The sequence below is a fragment of the Hippoglossus hippoglossus genome, chromosome 18 (genome assembly GCF_009819705.1).
Source record: "Hippoglossus hippoglossus isolate fHipHip1 chromosome 18, fHipHip1.pri, whole genome shotgun sequence".
Lineage (NCBI taxonomy): Eukaryota > Metazoa > Chordata > Actinopteri > Pleuronectiformes > Pleuronectidae > Hippoglossus > Hippoglossus hippoglossus.
The window spans coordinates 6,973,443-6,993,052 of record NC_047168.1 but is presented as its reverse complement, the minus strand read 5'-3'; the positions used below and the strand labels follow the sequence as shown (position 1 = coordinate 6,993,052).

The 19,610-nt window shown below is 43.7% G+C and overlaps 2 protein-coding genes across 4 annotated transcripts in view; one reads left to right on the top strand and one right to left on the bottom strand.

Moving 5' to 3' along the window:
- Positions 1-19,610, bottom strand: part of pcxb (pyruvate carboxylase b) — a 265,650-nt gene that overhangs the window by 61,829 nt on the left and 184,211 nt on the right. The gene's annotated exons all lie outside the window — the stretch shown is intronic.
- LOC117752238 (leucine-rich repeat and fibronectin type-III domain-containing protein 4) overlaps positions 11,540-19,610 on the top strand; it is a 38,534-nt gene continuing 30,463 nt past the window's right edge. Inside the window, exons 1-2 of the mRNA XM_034569454.1 lie at positions 11,540-12,267; positions 13,281-14,138. The gene's annotated coding sequence lies outside the window, so the exon portion shown is untranslated. The remainder of the gene's footprint in view (positions 12,268-13,280; positions 14,139-19,610) is intronic.

The window sequence follows — 19,610 nt, the reverse complement described above, 5'->3', positions numbered from 1 at the left end:
GTTCTCACTGTCTACAAAGTGTCTGCACAGGGACTGGGTGTCATTTTTCACGATGCAAAGCAGGCGAGTCAGTGGGGTCTGTGTCATGAAATATTTCACTCCACTAAAGCAGCAAAGAAATGAGAGACTAAGTACTTTTGGAGCTGCTCTGCATATTAACGTTTCTGTGCAGACATTTGCTCACTATGCAAAGAAGCTTTCTCTCTAATGTCATGACAAAAAGAAATGTGTATGCACACGCCCCCCGAAACTGATCTGAGGGAAGGTTCCACAGATCAAATCAAACTCGGATTGTAATGTTCTGAGCAAGATCAGCAAAACAGTAACCATAAGTTCCACCAAACCGTCGACCACCATACCTTACAGGCAACAGAAGGAATCAGGAGAATGGATTGAGGTTCCGAACAGATATATCAGAGAGTCAAAGATGAAAATACCTGGAAAAGGAATAACAACTCAGGGTGTCACTCTGCTCCTGCACTCAATCCACTGGCTCACTGAAGGTTTCAAATCCTGATACTGGCTTACAAAGGCAAGAACATGCTGGGTCCTCTGCTGAGGCAGGGGGGTCTCTGATCCACGGCTCACCTGGATCCACCCTCCTCCAAAAGTCCTTTGTGAACAAGGATGTTCTGTTCCCGCTCATGGTGGAGTTCAGGTTTCGCATTTTCTCGGAAATACACACATACTGTTGAATATTGCCTGTCAGGTTTTTTATTTCTCGCACTAAATGTGGAGTTGCTTGATGCAAAACAGAGAAAGAGCATCAAAGACTGGACACGATTTTTCAGTTTTAACAAAGCTGTGCTCAGCATTACACACAAATTCACAACACACACCGCTGATCTCTGTCTTCCCAACACAAACACTGCCTCCCTCTGTCATACACAGCCTCCACACTCCCTCAGTGATTAGGAGTTGAATAGGGGAGCTGTCAGGTCATTTGTCTTTTCTCTCCTTTCCTCCTCTGTCTCCCTATCCCCATCTGTCACGCCCTAACCACTGGCCCGGGCACATAAACAAGATCAAAACACACACACACACACACACACACACACACACACACACACACACACACACACACACACACACACACACACACACACACACACACACACACACACACACACACACACACACACACACACACACAGGAATGAATGTATATAGACATACTCACATAGACAAAGAGGGGGACCCCTCATACTCGTACCAGGTATAATTTTAATCAAGCAGGACACACACACACACACACACACACGCACACACACCTTATACAGCAAATGCATGAAAAACAAACGCAAACATTTCAAATGGAAGACTTAGAAACAAAGCTTTAAACACAACACATATGGAGACACAACAACAAGCACACAGTGACACATGTGGATGCGGGGTGACAAGATGTTCACAAACACACACACGTGCAAACACTCAGTGTCATGCTGCTAAGATGTTTTGGTCTCAGTTGGCCGCTAATGACTTTGCTGTTGTCCACTGATTGGTTTGTCGGAACAGCAGGCCAGCCACTTCATGCATGCGTCTGTTTACACTCTCGTGTGACAGCATCTGTTTGTGTCCGGAGACAAGTGAATGGGTCACATTCGGTGCTGATGAGGCAGACAACTGTGACCACATTTCTTCCTCCATTTCTTTTTTCAGCTTTGAGAGCATGCCCTCATTCTCAACTCGGTCTCTCTGCCGTCTAATTTCCTCTGCACTTCTTGCCTCTCGTCCTCTTCCTTAAAGTAACCACTGAATATTCACTACGCCAACCATCTTCTTATTTCCAGTGGCCTTTACAACCATGAAGCCCACTCTGAAAAGACTTTACTGCCAAGAGGAAGAGCAACAGTGGCTTGAATATTTAGCCTCGCCATCTCGCTTTTACTCTCACACTCTCTCCAGCCGCCTCACAACAGATTTGTACATGAACCCTTCATGGCTGTACCTAGAAATTAAATCTGGAGCCAGTGTTTGACATTTGCCACAGAGCTTTTATCTCAGGGAAATAAATCTGATTGGTGATCTTTCCGGTAATAACTCCTATCACCAGTCCAGGGCAGAGCAATTTTCACCTTGCATTTCATCATGGGAGCTGTGGCCGGAAACATTTCCAATGTGAATAAGCTCACAGGGTGTAAAAGCAATCTGATAAAATATGAAAACATAAACCGACAAAGACCCTCCCTTTCCAGAATGACACTTTTGCACGCGTGTGTCTCTGCATGCATTTGTGCACTTGAGGCTTCATGTGGTGGTGAAAATCCAGCTATGATCCCTTATTAGTTTTGGAAAACACCTAGTATCGCTATGCAAAGGACCAGAAGTTGGGAGGAGAGGTAATCTTAAAGCTTTGAGATATGTCAGATACGCTCGGCTATTTCCAACTCAGTAATGGGAGAACATTCTCATTACAGTATGTTTCAGTTGCCTGTCTGGGAGCCGGCGCTGGCCATGGTGCTGAACTTGCCAGACATCCTAGACAAAGTACGCCACTGGGGAAATGCAACCGCTACTGCACTGTTGTTATGATATCTGTAGCATAACTACAGTGCTCAGGAGAAGAACCAATTTGTACCAGCGTTCAGCACCTTACAGTGAATTAAATTTACTGTAAAAAAAAGCGCTGGGTGATTTACCCAGTTCCTCCGTTAACAGCCGTTTAAGAAGCAAATGCTGTGCGGCTTCAAAATATTTTGTTCCGCGTTAAAGGAAATGACAGTTTTTCCTCGAGCGCTCTGAACTCTAACCGCAGCTCTAACCGCTTACATGACAATCCCAGACGATTTACAGGGTTTGCTAAAGTTCACACTCATCTCCGGGGAAAATGTTGGAAATTACAAGGCGAGCCAGAAGATGAGATGATGGGGGGGGAGTGGATACAGCGAAGGTACGTTTCTTGACAGAGACGCACAATAACCCAGTGAAAGCTCAACATGTCACAAAATGATTCTTAAATGGTCTTACGATTGGATTTTCTTCACTATGAGAGCAGATACATTCATCACTGCTAATATGTGACGTGTTTTCCTTAAACACTGTGACTCAGACTCACGTGGTATCAACAAAACGGGGCGCTGCACTCGCTGAAAGAAAAAGCCTTCTCTGACTCTTTCAGGGGCCCTGAGACACAGGCTTATTAAAACAGATCGCTCCTCAGTGGTATTTTGGGAAACCTTAAGCAGTAGGCCTGTGACGCATTTAATGACTCGTGATGTGCTCCAAACCCACGGAGCGCGTCGTCTCACTCTCTGTTAGCAGGTGTCTGGTCCTCTGTGTTAATTATACTTGAACTTGTGAATGATCGGCTCACTCATCGAATTTAAAGAGCGAGAGTTCTTCTCAGCAACATGTCGTCAATACCGAGACTGTGACGTATTGAGCGTCACCTCAAATCAACACTTCTGACACATTATTTCTTGTTTAACTACAATTACCTTGTTTTTACAATTGAGCAACATATCCTCAGTTGTTGTGCTGTTTCAGATTATAGACCGCATAGTGGTTCCATCGATGTGCTACTAAAGTTAACCCACCAACACCAGCCGCTGCAGTATTTATAATGAACAAACTCACAGCATGCCGCGGCTGATTCAAGTTGTTTTTAGTTTAGGAATGAAACTAGAAATAGTTTCCTTTAGAGAACACACAGTGGTCGGATAAAAACCTAAATATATCTCATTTCTGACTACCTGCAATCAAATGCTTTCACTTACATTATATCAAAGATACATTTTAAACAATTGCCTGTCTAACTATCACACTAAAGCAATGTTCATTCTAATTTGCAGCTTAATGTCAGTTTTAATTAAGCCTCACCTAAAACCATGACACACGACATTTCAGCCTACGTTTTTCTCACTTCAGGGTTATTTATGTCGTCTATAGTATTATTAGGCCGTAGCACTAATATTATTTTTCACATTACTTCTACCCGTCATCCTCCCTTTAGTAGCTGTGACTCATTTTGGCAGCTCAGTCATAGTTTAAAGAGTTTAAGGCAATGGTATTTCTGTAAAGTGTAACATACTGTAGCAGCCCCATTTTATGTCTGAGGCCACTGTTTATTTGGTTCACACAATCTGAGGAGCGGGGAGATAAAACGAGAAATCCCAACTGATCAGCAGAAAGTAAATCGACCCTAAAGGGGCAGTACGCAAAAAGATGCAGCAGTTCACTAACTGCACAATTATTAGGTGAGAGAGTACCCGACCTTCAGTTTTTCCCAAATCTATTGTTTATTCTCAATGCAAGCACACCTTAGAGATAGGGTTGGTAATCCTGGAAAAGCGAGCAAGAGCAGGCTATGATATGCAGCCGATACATCCACCCTCTCGCCCCGGAAACACTTGGACATCACTACCTGAAAACTGCAAGAAGACGACTTTTTCAAGACTTCGTCTTCCCTCTCCGGCTCTTGACTATACTTAGCAGTGTACATCTCTCCAGCTTGTGAAGACTCCGGTCATGCAAGGAGTGCGCGCAGGTTGGCAGATTGGTAAGTGACTGACATGTTCACCAGCAAATCATTTCATTTGGTCCGAATGAAATGATTAGACATGTTTATTACAGTCCTGCGAGAGCCAGATAACTTTATTTATTGATGGCTCTTAGAACATGAAGAGGATTTCAACAAATTTGATAAAAAAACTTTCCAACCCTTCTTTTACTATGATGTGTTAATTACTTTAGACCAAACCCTCTTTCAATACACAAACATATCAACTGAGTAAAACCATTAAATATTCCCGTTTATGTATTTTGGAGCTGGAAAATGTATAGAAATAATAACATGGGATAGTCGCTTCTGCAATAACTGAAGCGTAGAAAAAAAAAAAAGGAAAATAAAAAGCTTCTCTTCTGCTACGGATTAACTTCAAATTATAATAAGCTGTATTTGTATAGCACTTTTCTTAACAAGGTTACAAAGTGCTTCACAGAGAAGAACAATCAAAACAGCAATAAAAACCACAATACAAACAACAGAAGGATCAACAACATAAAAACACTGGGAAGTGAAATAAAGCAAATAATAAAATGTCAAGAGCGGGAAGATAAAATCCAGCAACGTATTAAGTTTTCATAAATGCTTTGCGATAAAGGAGAGTTTTAAGAAGAGCTTCAAATGACTCCTGTCTGATTGTACTGATGTAGAGTGATCCACAGCAAAGGCCCGGTCACCTTTAGTTATAAACCTGGATCTGGGAACAACCAGTAGAGCTGCATCCCCTGATCTCAGAAAATGCCCAGACACATAAAGAATCAATAGATCCTTAAAGTAATTTGGAGCAAGGCCATTTAACGCTTTAAAAGGGATCAATGCAATTTTTAAATCAATCCGGGAAAAAACGGGCAGCCAGTGTAAGTGGGCTAACACAGGGGTCATGTGTTCATATGTCTTTGTGCCTGTTAAAATTGGGGCAGCAGTGTTTTATACCAGTTGGAGTCAATAACTGGAGCTCTGACTGATACCAGCACAAAGAGCATTACAGTAGTCAAGGTAAGAAGAAATAAAAGCATCTATAACCTTATGTAAATCGGACGGAAACAAGCTGATAGAAGCACGACTGAAAAACATTCTTCACTTGAGCATCAAAACAGAGGTCTGCATCAAATATTACACCGAGATCTCGAGCTGCTAATTGTGACCTTCAATGTTAAAATCCTATAGAAAACCTCTACACACTAAACAAGCATTTGTCTAATTAGTGAGTACTGACTTCACATTCAAGAATAATCCCTACGAAACACGTTTTCATGTCAGGTTATGTAGTTGTTTCTGGGTGTCAGTACTCCTGGTAAGAAATGTATTCCCACACATGCAGAAAGAGGATAACAATTAATTGGGAATAATATGTGTCCGATATATTCATTGATAGCAGTAAAATAAAAAATAAAAAAGGAAGATAACATAATTCCTTGGATATTAGGCTTTCAGGATTCCAGTCATCATATTGTCGTCATTCTCCCGAACACAATGTCATATTTCATTGTGTACTTTGCAGAAATTAAGTGCACCCCTAAGTGCCCTGTGTTTTTTCAGTGTGTCATGCCACTTCAAATTTCTTTTTAAGAGAAAGCAGATTGTACTTATGTACGGAGAAACTTAAAATACATGTACACATACTGCCCCTGTGGAGAATGTCAGGAAATTATCCAGAGTTCAGTGCATGTCTAAAAGCAGCTTTCCTACTGTAGTAAAAACATTTAAGTAATGCAGAGAGCGTCTCCCTTCACATGATGTGAGTAGATAATATAATTCTACCAGTTCCCATTTACCATCATGATAATGGCCCTAGTCTCAATATACTGTTCTGTCAAACTAATGCATCTCATCTAATGGGCTCCTCTCTATTGATGTCTACAGTCAGAAGTGAAAAGGTGATTCATCCGAGTATCCGCACACTAATACATATTGAGCAAAGATAGCAGGACTCCTAATGAGAAAGCTATCCCAAATAGAAAACGTTGACTCAACTGACAAGATCATATTTGATTATTCCCCTCCATGTGTGGCTCAGCATGATGCCTTTAATTCTAGAAACCCCAATAGTCTGTATTTTCAGGGAGCAGCGGAGGCCGGTACACGAAATGACTAACAGCTGCCTCTTATTTACAGAATGTACTCTAACTGTCAAGATTTTCTCAGCACAGAACATCATGCATTATTTATTTGAATGTTTTTATAGTCTTATCATGGCTGCCTGTGATCTTCTAGTCAGTATTTATAGATCTTCACATTTGGTTTTTTTTAACGCTCTCGATCATGAGGGCTCCGGCTCCTCCTCCTCCTACTACTACGTGTGTGTGTGTGTGTGTGTGTGTGTGTGTGTGTGTGTGTGTGTGTGTGTGTGTGTGTGTGTGTGTGTGTGTGTGTGTGTACATGTGTTTTCTTATCACGAGACGGTGTGTGTGTGTGTGGCTCGTGTGCGCTGACCGTGGTGCTGAAATGGCCGTCTGGCAGCAGAAGATCACTGTAGCAAACCTTTATAAGCCTTAACAGCGGGGAAAGCACAGGTGACACATTGCTCCGTTCCATAGAGTTGTGCCAGGGAGCCGTGCCAGGTAGCCTGCATGACCAACACCAGGGCTCTGGCACCGGCACACTTGAAGTCATTGGCACCTCCCAGCTCTTTATTCCCACGTTTAACAGCCCCTTTCCAACAGCTCATTGCATTTGGGTACGGATCCATTTATGTAGGCCACAAACACAAAAGACTCCGTCGGTTGTTATTTTCCACAGTAGCACAGAACCCAGTCAAGCAACTCAAACTTCCAAACATTTGGATTGCATGTTTAACCAACATATCCCTCAAGTTATTTCCGCCCCGTGTCTTTACGTCGGAGTGCATTTGTCAAGATTTTACACTTAAAGCAATGTAGACAAATGAGGCCAGCATGTTTTTTCTCGTACTCCATTGACTGTTGCCCGTGGCTGGTAAAAGGGTCCATCAGCAGTAACTGGGAAATCATTTGGAGAACCTATTACTATTGCAAAATGACATGCGAACGGCTCTAAGAGCAAAATTAGAAGGCGGTGTTGTGTGGCTCTTGTGCATGTGCGTGCATGCGTGTTTGCCCTTGTCTCTCATTATCCCCAGATTGAGACAAATAGCGGAGGATCTGCCCTTCGATTTAAACCTCCACACCATTTACCCCTGACATCGCAGCCGAGCAAGTGTGCGAGCGCGCTCATTTCATTTAGCCTTGTGAGGTGCGTGTGGCTAACTGCAGTTTGAGCTGTCCACGTCCTGATTTGTGTGATGCCATCGCGTGTTTATGTGTGCAATCATGTGATCAAGGCAATCTCTGAGTGTGTGTGGTCAATCATGCTCTGCGTCGGTTACAGAATGCATTTTCTACGTGTGTCCATGTGTGAAATGTTGTGTGTGTGTGTGTGTGTGTGTGTGAATGGAAGCGTTTGACACACTGGTGATTGTGTGCGACATGTCTGTGTGGACAGGCGCTCACTGAGTGCATATCTTTTTGTGTGTTTTGGTGTTGTCTATATTTAGCCACAGTGTCTCAGAAACTCAGTGTGAGTCATTTATGCATACGAATTGTCCTCACTTAATGACAAACCAGCCAAATGACTAATACACATTATATACTTGGTTCATATGGGCTGCTGTCTTAAATTTCCTCAATATCAAAAATCTGTCACCCCCACTCTGTCTCTCTTGTGACACACACACACACACACACACAAAATATGAAGTTAAAGGGTGTCCGGTGGAGCAACAAATTAATAGGTTTCTCAGCTGAATGCATTGTGAACTAACATGTGAAATACGTTTGCAAAGTTTGTGTATTTTACATCCTGCATTGTGTAAATCCATGGTTACAGGTTGCATTCTTCTTGCCTGCCTCTCCTGGCACCTTTGGATCACTGGAATAGTGAGATATCAGTGAAGAACTGTGTAATGTGTCATGCACGCACATGTGCATGCTGTGGACACATTACACAGGTTACCTTTAAATAGGTGAATCTCAGCTTTCAACGACTTTAATTTCAATTTCAGCTAAAGATAAAAAAGTGTGAATTCCCAGGTACTTAAAATCATACTTAAGCCTTCACATGTGACACAATAATATAAATATCTGTGACACCGTGAGTTAAGTGTGTTCATGCTAGCGGGCAAAACAAGGGACGTGAACACCGGACACCATGTTTCCATTTTGCTGAAACCACCAGTGAAACAATACACAATATAAAAAAGAGAAAAGGCGAGGGAATCGTTCAGACATGGGTCAGTAGGCCGACTCTCCTGCAACTGTGTTCACTTTGAGGGCTAATTTGGCCTGACCGAACCCGAGCAGGTCTGCCCTCTTTCTGATTAAGTGCTGAATTACTCAGAATGAACTAAAAAAGATCCTGCCAATCTCTCTGCTAGGTTCTCACTCTAGGGGAGAAACAGACTTCCCAGTGCAGCTTACTTGCACTTGATTGATCTGTGGTCGCAAGAACGTTCTAAAGGACACTCGCCCCACTGATTTCTGGTTGCTGATAATTTCTCTCATAAAAAATGTAATTCATTTACAGTTTACGCGGTGTATAAATGTAAATATGCAAACCCAACAACTCGGTCAGTAATTAGATTCCCTCCTGCCTGGTGAACCCACTTCATCCATCACCCAGCAGCAGGTCATGCTAGTTTATTTCATTCAGCAAGGTCACTCTCACTGATGAGAGGACTGGGTGCCAAACCACTAGAGGTTTGATTAATTGTGAATCAACGAGCCATAAAGGCGGAGTGCTGTAAACGGGCTGCGATTGGGCAAAATTATATATCAAACTTCTCCTTGCTGGACCTTGCTTTGGGGGAGGTCTGGTTTACTGGGTCAGAAATACACTGGTCCACGGGAGGACTATATTGGGGCGACAGTAAAGTGGGAGAAAGCAAGAGATAAAAATAAAGTCGAGACAGAATAATGGAGGCGCATGAAAGTGGGATGAAAGGCATGAAAGGTGGAGATACACAGGGAGGACTGGAACAGATTGAGAAATATTAAGAAGATGGAGGAGTGAATGAAGAAAGTAAATTGAGATATTTGTCCATAACACAACAAAATCTGTTCTTTATGCCATCTTTTATTCCCGTCTTTCTGATTAATCATCTGATTGCGTTGACAAAACACATCTGCACAGAGGTGAATGTCAGAAGCACATCCGAAACCTCTGATGTTATAGGTTCTGCAAGCACACAATACACACACACACACACACACACACACACACACACACACACACACACACACACACGCACACACTCGTACCCAAACGTATTGCATTAAAGACTATTTCAAGCAGCTTTCGGCACAGTGGAGAAATCTGACGCCCGACCACCGTTTGAAGTCGTATCAGCTCCACTCGTTCCTATCGCCATGCTATCACTCCATCCACTTCTCATTTCTATCCCTTGCTAGCTTCTCCCTTCCTCACTTATCTCCCTTACGCCCCCAGAGATCTTTGCTCACTCTCTCTTAATCATCCTCCTTTGCCTCCCCCCCTCATCTTTTTCTGACCCAGAGTTGCCTGAGGCACTGAGAGCTTCACTTTCTCTTGTCACACCAGCTGACTTCCATCGCCTCCTCTTACTCCCTCCCTCCCTCATCCATCCGTCCTTCTTCTCTCGACCTAACCCTCCATCAGTGGTCAAGGAATACTTTACTGAAGTAAAAGTATGAATACCAGTGTGGAAATACTCCTTCATTCAAACTTTGGCTCAAGTAAAGAAGTGTCAGCAAAATTAGAGCCCCACCAACTAATTGATTGGTCCATACAAGACTTTTTTCAGTGTTTATGTTTGCTTATATGTGTCAATTGAATTCAACGTCTGTATGTGCGGTTGTATTTGTGTTATCTTTTAATTAAGAGTTATTTATAGTCAAGTTAAGCCTCAATAACATTTCTTTGTCTTAAGGGTTTGACGACATTTGTGGATCATTTCTAATATTTTTTTGATATAGCTTATATTCCGGCAGATGATTGTGATTAAGGTATTAAAAAAAGCATTCGGACCAAACCACTTCGCACAGAGATTGACCTGTTGTGTGAAGGTGAGGAGGTACAGATATATGCAGGATTTGATGACTACTTTAATTCACTTAACTACTTCTGCTACTTTGAATGTAAAAACAAGCGAGAAAAAGATTTAAATACTTACATCACCTTAAACATATACTGAAACCTGTGTTCTGTACATTTTCTACCATCAACAACTTTCATCAAAAGTCGAAAAACAATGGGCTTGTTGAAAACTTCACTTGAAAGTCTGCGGCTCACAGCCCACACTCCCATATGTGCCAACTGACAATTCTAAATCTTCTGGTTTGTATTAGAAAGGATCTCACTGATTTCCTCCAACAGCTGGGAACTGCAGTTGTTAGTAGAAATAATTCAAACCGGAGTAAATAGTGTATTCGTTGGGGGATCATTTTCAGCCGCAGATTAATCTACGTTTGGTGCACTGGTGAGTATTTACGGCACCAGGACAGCGTATGTGGGAGCTGACTTAAATTAAACTCAACTGCCCATGTTCATCGTAATGACGGGATATATCACCCAGTGCAACGCTATAGCTCACTGATGTGCTTTTAATAGTTTCTGCACAACAAGGGAGACAAATAAACTAAAGCAGGCTTGGTAGAAAAAGGAGATAATTGTTGGTTTCGGTCTTTTTCTGCAATTTGTTGACGATAAAAAATATTGATGGACGGATCCTTTCAAATATCCCATATGCTGGATTTAGATTTTTCAGCCAGTGAAGCTACAGCTCTATACTACTGGCTATATATAGATGTTGATAATTTAGATAAATATATATAATTTACGATTTGTATGTAAAATCTGACAAGTAACTGGTGACTCGAAGGGTGTCGAATAAACATAGTGGAGAAAAAAACTCTGCCCCTCTTCTGTTTCCTTTCCCTCCCCTCTAATTCGTCATCACTCCTACTCTTCCTCCTCCTAACTAACTCCCTCTTTCATCTCCTCCTCACCTTGTCTCCCCACCACCCTCCATCTCTCCTGCCTCGTGTTCCTCATCTTCACGTCTCTTTCCCTCCCTCTCTCCCTCCCTCCCTCCCTTCGTCCGATGCTTGACGCTGGCGGAGACAGATCGCGGTACTCTCTTCTGCTCCTCGCTGGGAATCACACACTCTTCTACACCAGATCGAGACAAAGCGAGCCAATAAAACTCAGAGGATGCAGATGCACATAAATGGACAGAAGAAGAGGAGAAGTGACTGAGTGAAGGCAGGACAAGTGAAAGGAAAGGGAAAAAATGGAGAAAACCTCCCTGGAGTGGAGAGGAGGTTTCTAAAAATACATAGCAGCTTTTCCCCCCTGCGTTCTGTTATTTTCTCTCTCTCCCTTCTTCTCTGCTGTGTCTCCTTCCTTCATTCAGTACCTGTTCTGTGGGATTAACATGACTTAAAATTCAATCAGCCTACAGCCTGACGGAAGAGCGACAGAGGAGGCAGACAGAGCACTGCAGCTGTCGAGACCGAGCGAGGGGACGACCGAGGGGAGGAGACAGAGAGAGAGAGAGAGAGAGAGAGAGAGAGAGAGAGAGAGAGGGGGGGGGGGATAGACAGGGAGTGATAGAGATAGGGGGGAGAGAGAGAGAGAGAGAGAGAGAGAGAGAGAGAGAGAGAGAGAGAGAGATGGGTGTTTTTCCATGGAGCTGAGCTAGAGAGCGAGCCGTGTTGACAGAGATGTGACGGCTCCAAGAGTCGCGGTGGAATGATCCGGAAAACAAGGTTAGTAATTGCACCTTTTCATCTGGCGGAGGGCAAAACAAAAGGGGGGGGAAGACAGAAAGAGCCTGAAAACTTAGAGAGAAATAAAATATGTAAAATAAAACTGTAATGTGCTTTTTGAATTAGCGAAGTGAAACCCAGAGAAAGAGGGGGGAAAAAAGCCATAACTGAATAAGAATCAATGAAAAAAAATGAAATTCAATTTGATTTAAGGAGGGGAAAAAAATCTGGCGGGGATGCTACTGCACTAATGTACATATACACAGTCTGAGGAACACACACTCACACACACGCACACAAACCCAGAGCGAGTGCACAGCTTTAGAGCAAGATAGCAAGATAATGAGATTGTCTCCTCAAAGGTGTCGGCTTTTGGAGTTTGATTGACAGGCCAGAGAGTGGGGGGGGTGGGGGGGGGGGGCTGGGATGGACAGAGACTTTTGAACTGTCTGACATTCATGGCACTGATCAATAGCCCAATTGTTTCATTACGCGGTGTGTGTGTGTGAGTGTGCGCGAGAGAGAGATGCAGAGTACGGCTGCATGACTACTTAGTGGATGTGTGCGCGGCGGAGGCGACCGTGGTGGCGCAAGCATGCGTGAACGTGCTGCATGACCGTGTGCATGTGCCCGTGCGCTCCCGGGAGTGCAGCGCGCTGAGAAGCGTTAAGAGGGTCTCAGAACTATTGATTCCCTTTGACAGACAGGCGAGGGAGGACAAGGGAGGGAGGGGGGGGGACAAGGGAGACAAATTGTGGGTGGGTGGGGGGGGGCAAGGTGGGGCGGAGGTTTCAAAGAGGAGAAATGAATGATTGACAGCAGAAGTCGCGGAGAGAGGGATGGTTGTTGACATGTGAAGGGAAAAGGGAGGTCAAAAAAGAAGGATGGGATGAGACCAAAAAGTGCTAATGGACTCGAGTTGTTTTACGTGAGTGAACACACACCAGAGGAAAGACGAGGACATTAATGGAGCACACACTCTTCACGCTCTCCATCTGTCTCCTCTTTTGCAGGTTTCTAGCCATCCCTCCGTCTCTCCGGCTCACTCCCGAACCTCCTTTCCTGCGCCTCCCTCCAAGGTCATCAATGAACCACTAACTCCATGTGGGAGAGCAGACACTGGTCGCACTCTGTAGAGTGTAGAGAGGCCCTGGAAGTCACTCCGAGAAGTGAGGGATGAGAGGAGGAGGAGGAGAGGAAAAACTTAATGTGTGAAAGGATGAAGCAATAAGAGAGAAAGCCAGGGAGCCAGATGAATAAATAAGAAGAGAAGAGACACGGCTGTATGAGCGAGGAGGGAGGGGGGAAAAAAAGGAAGGAGGGAGAATTGAGAGAAGGGGAGGAAGGAGGCGGTGGGGAGTTGAAGATCGCCACTGACTCCAGGATTCTCTCCCTCGCCTGAACTGCTTGACATATACTGAATCCAGCCACGAGGAAATCATATGATAAGCCATGAATAGGATTTTAAGCAAAGTGGATTCTTGGATCTCCTTTCAAACCGAGGTCTCTGTATCGGAATACCGCACCAGGATTGAGCGAGTAATTCCGGATTTTCCAGGTTTTCTTCGTCTATAGAAGCCTACTGAGGAATTGGAATTTCTGCAACTCTGTTTTTTTTTTTTTTTTTTGACACTGACCTACATCCTCCTTCTTTTGATCTATATGGGGGCTCGTGTGTGTGGAGGGGAGTAGGACAGGTTTCAGCACAAGTGCATAAACTCCCCCCACCCCTTCCTTCTGGCCCAACACAAGGAGAAACACCTGGGGGCGAGATCTGTGCTAAACACTCACATATACACACACACACACAATCACACAGCTGGATAACATGTGGAGCTGATTTGGATTATAGAGCCGAACAGACGGAAAAGGTAATGTCCATGTTGTTTCACACACACACACACACACACACACACAGTGGATTTTAATAGACCTATACTCATTTCTTGGAGGCCCTTACCTTGACCCCAGCAGTTGTACCAAACCCATAACCTTTCCTCCAACCTACTGATCCCACAAATTGGCATATATTGGCCCATGTAAAGGTGAACCCACGTTTGCACGTTAGCTTTCTTATGCTGAATCATTGAGCACATCGATGCTGTGAACGTCAGCAACTCACTGAACTGGGAACTCTGTGTTCTCCCACACATACGTACACGTGCACACTCAACGCCTATAAATAATGGACAGATGTGCATTCACAACAACAACAGTATGCGAGGCAAATGTTAAACAGGAACACACACACACAAAAAAAGGTCCTCCAACATGGCACCGTTGATAGGTTTAACTTTTTTTATCCCTCTCTTCCACACTTTAGTGCTCTGCATACTCCGATACCGAGTAGCTCGCATTCTCTTTTTCTGTGTAGGTTTCAGTGCATGCGAGTGTCAGCCAGAGCTGTCCTGTATCAGATTACTCACTAGGTGCATCTCAGCTTGGCTTTCATCACCTCGCCTTTATGTAATCTCACCAGGCGTGTCGTGTGTGTGTGTGTGTGTGTGTGTGTGTCTGTAGCATGGCAAGAGTGTGTGGACGCTGCGAGTGTGTGCGTGGTGGTGGCAGCATCCGCAGCACAGTTTTAAACTCCCATCGTTTGAGGCCCTTTACGTAAGCCGCGTCGGAGCGCGCGCACACACACACAGACACAAAAACACACGGATTTGGCACACTGACACGGGAGATCAGACTGACTGAGTGGATATACGGGAGGATAAGAGGGCGATGACAAAGACATGGAGACGAGAGGAGAGGGAAAGTGCGAGGAGGTAAAGAGATACAGGGAGAGGGGAGAGGGGAGAGGGAAGGGTGACACAGACATAGTGATGGGTGCTTAGGCCTGAGAGAGGTCAGATGAAAGGATTGCGGTAAGAGCAGGAAGAAGTGAGAGGCAGTGATTGACTTCATCCAGTGAAAGAGACGAGTGAATGGAAGGATGAGCAAAAAAGAAGGGAATAAAACAGCTTAAATCAGATAAACAGATAAGAAAAGGGAGGGGTAACAAGGAGGCATATGGAGAAAATGAGGGATAAGTGAGAAATGATCGAAAAACAGATATAAAATGTTTGAGCAGCGAGAAATCACATTGAGTATAGAACTGATTTATTTAATGATAAGTGAGATAAACAACAAGTCTGGATTGATGAGTTACAAGACACAAAAAAAAAGGTTAGAAAGAGGCACCATCAGGGTGGGGAGATAAATTAAGGGTGATTTACCATAGGGAGATAAAGATAGAAAGACCGATGAGGAAGAAATAATTAGAAAGACAGATGGCCATCATTATGTAGCTTTGTACGGTTATACCATTGGCTACAATTAGTCTGACGTGACCCCAAAAAGTCTGTCAAAGATCACTAATGCATGTCCTGGGCTATTTAGAGATATGGTGAATGAGGTGTAGATTATATAATATGTAACAAACTGTCAAATTATGAGCCACAACTTGGGTTTGGAAAGTGAATTCTACCTTTGAGGAACATTAATTACCCCTGAAACTGAAATAATCTCTGAAAAACACGTGAATCTATTTTGTTGTGAACAATAAGCTTTTTTAATAACTAAGACAGGGCTCATTACTTGCTCTGTTGATCGTTTACAGCAGTTTTGACTCTCGCTGTGAACAGGGGCAGCGCTAATTCTGAAGAGATGACTGGATCTTTTTAAAGTGAAACAAAGAAGCCTTTTGATATCCATTATCCGACTCGTAATTCTATAATTGGCTGTGCTCTCCTGCTCGTCGTCAGAAAGCAGAGCAGGTGAGCGTCGTCTGATTCAAACGGTGAAAATAAAGGCGGAATAAAAGAGCATTTTCACAATTATCTCGTTAATGTGTCCGTGCGGCTCGTTGATACCAAAGGCTACAGTAAGGGAGATGAACAGATGGGATGCTCCCTGTTCAAAGTAGGAGTCGTGCCAAAATGAACAGACTGGCACATGAATGGAGGCATAGAGCGAAAAAAACAGGCAAGTGAATGGAGCTTTTATTTAAGAGAAGTGACGGGAAAAACTTTCAGATCAACAAACTGACCATTGCCGTGTTCCTCCCACCAATGTTACTGGTGATACAGCTGTCGAGCTATTAATTCTTGCCTTGAAGTCAATAAAAACAACTAAAGCCACAAGATAATAAAGTGATGCAATGTCACTCACCTTTGAATGGGTTAGTTTACAGCAAGCCCGAAAATTTGAAATTGTTATGTTTGCCGACAAAGACATAGAAGTTGGTTCTTACTTAGCAGGATTGAGCAAAAACGAATATATCTATTTCCATTAGATATAGTTGAAGAGTTGTTTTTTCCAATTTCTTTAAGATTGTGCGTTTTGCATGTTTAGGGGACTGATATTCATGAGTCAGGATTTGCAATGTGGTGCAGATCCAAATCAAAAAATCCAGATCTATTGAATTTAAATGTGGTTTCATGAGTTGACTGTTAAGCCTTTACTGCGGTATGAGCTGCCAGAGTGCCTTTTCTAGTTCTTTGAACTTTTAGTCGTGTATTGTTGGTTTTGCAAACAGTGTTTCTAAAACCTCACCATTAGCATGAGAGCAGCCTTGGTTCTGTGTAAACAGTTGAAACTGGCATAATGGTGGATTTTTTTATAGCCATAAAGTGGGATCTCTGTATATAAAAGCAGCTGTGGAGACGAGTGGAAGATGTGCAACTGTGAAACAAAAGGAGGCAGTGTCGATGTCAGAAAGGTGACACTTGATGGATGATTTGATGGACGAATGAATGACAAATGGTGGAGGGGGAGAAGTGAAGGGGCCGTGATGTTAAAGAAAGGATGCAAGATCAAAGTATGAGACATCAGGCCCCTGTCAACAGCTGAGGAATGGAGAGGTAGACGGACAGACAGGTATAGAACGATAGCGCGATGAAGAGGAGTAATTGCAGGACTGTTTAAGATAGGGAGGAACTCTCAGAGGATGGAGGGAGACTGGGTAATGAAGAATGAAACGGCGAGTGATGACACTTGAGAGGTGCATGATAAGAGGGAGCGGGGATAAGGGAATAGAGGAATAACAATGTCTGAAAAGAAAAACTACACTAATAAAGCTCTGGCACACCTGGAGGGGGAGGGATGGATGGGTAGAGAAGTGGAGGTATGGATGAATGAGTGGAATAAAACTGATGTGACTGAATTCCGAAAGGATGAGTAATTACACCGTTAGTAGTCAAACATGGGGAGCGGGGCTGTGGTTAAGGGATGGCATGACTAAGTGGAAGGATGAGAAGCAAAAAAGGATGGAAAGAAGGGGGGAAATCAAAGTGGAAAATTATGAAAGCGAGAAAGAGGGTGTCACAGCGAGGAGGAGTGACTAAGAGGCTCCCCAGTCAGAGGTGAAAGCAACAAGCCACAGCACAGTGCAGAAGTAAGGAAAGATAGAGGGATGAGAGGATGAGTAATTAAACTGTTGACAGTCTGTTTAGGCACAGCAGGCGCCTGATGAGCAGAACAAACTGTAACCACGGCAACCGCTGGAGACAGACGGAGGGATGGTTCTGGGGAGGGAGATACAGGGGGGGAGGGAAACGAGGAAGAGCCAAACGTTAAAGAGTGTGTGTGAGGCTACTCGGGGGGGATTAGAGGAAGGGAGGGTGTCACAAGTGGGAAATTAGGGACGACTGAGCACGGAGGAGAAAGGAGGAAAGAAGAAGACAGGTGGAAGTTGAGGTGAAAATACAAAGAACTGATGCCGATTTTACAACCCCCTGGGCCTTGTGAGGAAGTTCTCATGGTGATGCTGATTAGAATCTGAATAAAGAATTTCCAACATTTCACAAAGTATGTATAAATCATATCTGGGTAACCTGCTTTCTGGGAAAAACCCTTGAGAGAAAGAGGTAGAGATATTTATAGAAAACTGAAGAAAGCAGCGATGCCTCACATTTGAAAAGTTGAAAATGAAAATGAATATAAGTAATTGTAGAAAAACACCACAACAAATAAAATCTATCAGGTCCAATAACTGTTGCCATTATAAAACCCAAGAGAAAAAGGAAACTTGGTTTGATAGCAGTTTGAACCTTTTAAAGACAAGCGCGTGAGGAGTGAGTTTCCGCACATTTTGCAAAATATCAGAACCGTCATCTGTGCACGATGTCCCCGCACGTCTGCTACACAGCCTGGCTACACCTCTAAAACCTCTTTGGCTTCACCAAAATTAGCAGGTATGTGTGGGTGTTTTGAACGCAGGTAAACCCTCTAAAAAAGGCGATTGACTCCTTTTCCCATTTTACCCCGGTGAGTCACGTCCGACATCACGAACACCTCGGAAAACATAGCTTTCTTGCCAGTGTTGCATCTTGCACGATATGTAGGGGGAAAAAAATCAATTTCTGTTACATGTTGGTCCCAAAATGCCTAAAACCACAACTCAAACGTTCATGGCTATTTTCGTTCAGAGGGCGTCATAATGGTGCACCAGCAAAGGTGCAGTAAAAGCTGATGGTATCCATTATTACCGCGATAAAGGCAGATGTTAGTGGACCTTTTGACCAGTGGAAACGGGGCTTAAGACAAAAATACAGTTGTGACCCGACACTACTATCTACGAACTCATAGGTGTCTGCATTACGGCTATCCTCAGCAGATGCAGTGGGTTGTAGATGCTCAAATGAATCATGGTGCAGGATACAGCGTGCATGATGACTTTCAAAAGGAAACCCTGCTTGTACTCGGTCTGCAACACACACAGTCCGTCTGACAGCATAGCACGGAGCGTTCCTGCCTGTATCAGCAATGTTTAGCATCAGGATTTGAGACGCTCATCGACTAACTCGAGGGAAGCCGTTCTCCCTTCGAACCACAGTGTAATTTCGCCTTTATTAGTGTCTCACAAGGGGAACAATTCTCTTTGTGGTGAGAGGGGCCGCTGTGATCAAACAGGCCTCAACCCAGTGATTATTGAAGATTCTTCCAATCCCTGCGCAACATGTATCTCTTCCCCAAGGACACTTGCACTACTCCCACCTCTTATCCCTATCCTGCTGTCTCTCCAATCTTTACACATCCCTCTGTTTCAGACAGGGGGATGAACACCTGAGCGATACAGAAAACAACATAAACAGGGAGTCTGAGTGTGTCTGAGTGCGAGTGTGTGTCTGTATCCTGTGTTTGTGTGTATCCTGTGTGTGTCTTGTATTAATCAATATATCCATCTCTGTGATTCAGAGGCCTGGTTGGCGGGTCATTGACCTACTGTGCTGGATGCAGAGTGCTGATTGGGTAATTGTTCTCTTACTCAGGCTTTCCCAGTTGAAGGCTTGGAACCCTGCTGACTCATCCAACGTCCACTTGCACAAACACACACACATACAATCTTTTTGTTAAGC